Source organism: Vespa crabro, chromosome 20, assembly GCF_910589235.1.
Source record: "Vespa crabro chromosome 20, iyVesCrab1.2, whole genome shotgun sequence".
NCBI classification, from domain to species: Eukaryota; Metazoa; Arthropoda; class Insecta; order Hymenoptera; family Vespidae; genus Vespa; species Vespa crabro.
In genome coordinates, this window is record NC_060974.1 from 2846503 (window position 1) to 2849002 (window position 2500).

The 2500-nt window shown below is 28.4% G+C and overlaps 2 long non-coding RNA genes across 2 annotated transcripts in view; both read right to left on the minus strand.

Moving 5' to 3' along the window:
* The window catches only part of LOC124430960, a 151780-nt gene that overhangs the window by 77981 nt on the left and 71299 nt on the right, over positions 1-2500 (minus strand). The gene's annotated exons all lie outside the window — the stretch shown is intronic.
* LOC124430959 overlaps positions 1-2500 on the minus strand; it is an 8142-nt gene that overhangs the window by 5037 nt on the left and 605 nt on the right. The window contains exon 1 of the long non-coding RNA XR_006943883.1: positions 2411-2500. This exon is cut by the window's right edge and continues 605 nt beyond it. This is a non-coding gene — a long non-coding RNA (uncharacterized LOC124430959). The remainder of the gene's footprint in view (positions 1-2410) is intronic.

Genomic DNA, 2500 nt, shown 5'->3' on the forward strand with positions numbered 1-2500 from the left:
GTATTATCTCGCTAATCGGGAAAAAGAGTTCGACGGGGCACAAAGTATATAAGTAACCGGCTTCTCTCTCTCTCTCTCTCTCTCTCTCTCTCTCTCTCTCTCTCTCTCTCTTCTTCAATTTATATATCTACATTACATATATATATATATATTTTTTTTTTTTGTCTCTTTTTGCACATATAATCCTTTATTTCTTTTGTTTGTTTTTTTTCTTCGTTTCGTTTTGATTTATTTAAATCTTCTTTCTTCTTCTTCTTCTTCTTCTTCTTCTTCGTCCTTTTTGCTTTTTTTTTTAACTTTTTTTTATTTTTTTTTGGTCCAACGTTAACGCGTTCGTTTTTTTTCAAACATTACTCACATTGTAGCGGTATATATGTATGTGTATATCTGTGCGTGTATTTTTATTGGATTGATTAAAAAAAAAAAAAAAAAAAAAAAAAAAAAAGAAACGATAGTACACTTGAATACATTATACGATAATATTATTATAGGATTACGTTTAAAAGTTACATTAATAATTTTACCGTAGAAATAGTGCAATAAATTATTATTATTTGTTAGTAGTAATTAATTTTGGGAATGAAATGAAAAATTGTAAAAAAAGAAAAAAAAAAAAGAAAAAAAGAAAAAAAGAAAAAGAAAATTTATTTATTTAAATTAACGCACAAGGCATTGATTTATTTTTATCGTAAAGTAGTATTATATGAAATGCATTTTTTCTTTCTTTCTTTTTTTTTTTTTTTTCTTTTTATACATATATTTTATCGCATATCTTCTTTCGGTCGCAATATATTATATTTTTGTTTCATTGAGTATCTGTTTCAATCGTAAAAGAAAAAAATTACTATCACAACGTGCGACGTGCCGTTTGTTCGACGAGTATATATAAAAAAAAAAAAAAAAAAAAAAAAAAAAAAAAAAAAAAAGAAAAACAAAAACATCGTATAATAAACACTGTAATAAAAATTTTGTCTCACGCTAAACGTTCGTAGAGGCATTGAAAAAAGAAAAGAATAAAAAAAAAAAAAAAGAAAAGAAAAAAAGGACCGATTAATCGATACATCGCATGAAATCATCGATCACCAATGAAGAAGAAAAAAGAAGAAGAAGAAGAAGAAGAAGAAGATAAAAAAGAAGAAAAGAAAGAAAAGGAAAAAAGATTTCCTTGGCAAAACGTCTCTCGTATTTCAATCATAATCCCCGATTATTTCCGATATCGATTGTTACAAACGTATAAGAATAACAGGAAGGACAGATGCGGAATAGAATCTTAAAAGGTAGAATTTTTCAAAAGGGAGAAGAAAAAAGGAGGGAAAGAGAGAGAGAGAGAGAGAGAGAGAAAGAAAGAGTAGGAGAGAGGAGGAGAAGAGGATGAGGATGAGGTTGAGGAGAATGAGAAATAGTAACAGGAAGCCTGAGACTACTACTGAGTAGCAGAAGAGGGTGGCTAATCTGACTAACAAATATTTAGATTGTCGCGTTTGTGTCCCATTGATACATCGAGTGGTCTGCACCCAAAAAGATATATATATATATATATATATATAGAATGAGAGAGAAAAAGGAAGTTGAAAGATAGAAAGGGAAGAAAAAAGAAAAAATGGCCGACTATGGTGACGGTGTTTACTCAGCGCATGTTTACCCCGGTAAACGAAGAATTCTGGTATTAAGATGGCAAAGATATAATTGTATTGATATCACAAATAAGCTTCCTTTCCGTTTTACTGTTCGTTATATATGTATGTATGTATGTATGTATGTATGTATGTATGTATGTATGTATGTATGTATGTGGGGAAAGGAGATAAAGAAAAAGAGAGAGAGAGAGAGAGAGAGAGAGAGAGAGAGAGAGAGAGAGAGAGAGATAAATCGGCAGATTAAACTTCTATTAAATAAAATTAGAATCTTCTTTTTAATAAGATTAGAATCTTCTTTTTCGTAGTAAACGAACGACGAATAACAAAAATACGCTTAGAACGATCTTAGAAATTAGATAGGAACGATAAATACTATCACTGATCTAAATATATTACTTATAATATTTACTAACCTTAAAACTGTGTCTACGTATGTACGAGATTAAATTTCTATTAAATAAAATCTTCTTCTTAGCAGTGAATGAACGAGAAATAACGAAAATACGCTTAGAACGATATTAGAAATTAAATTCGAACGATAAACTTTATCACTGATCTAAATATATTACTTATATTTCCTAACCTTAAAATTATGTTTATGTATGTACGAGATTAAATGTCTATTAAATAAAATCATTATTATCGTAGTGAACGAACGAAATTTATTTCGACGAGATAGAAAATATCCTTAAGAAATGATCTAATAATATAAATTAAATTCGATCTAACGTAATTGTATTAAATATTTCTTAATAAATTTAAATATTACTCACGTCCTTACTGATCGGCTGACGATACTGGAATGAAATTAACCTTCACGCAATGTTGACTAACGATATTATCTCGTAAATACAAAATCGAAT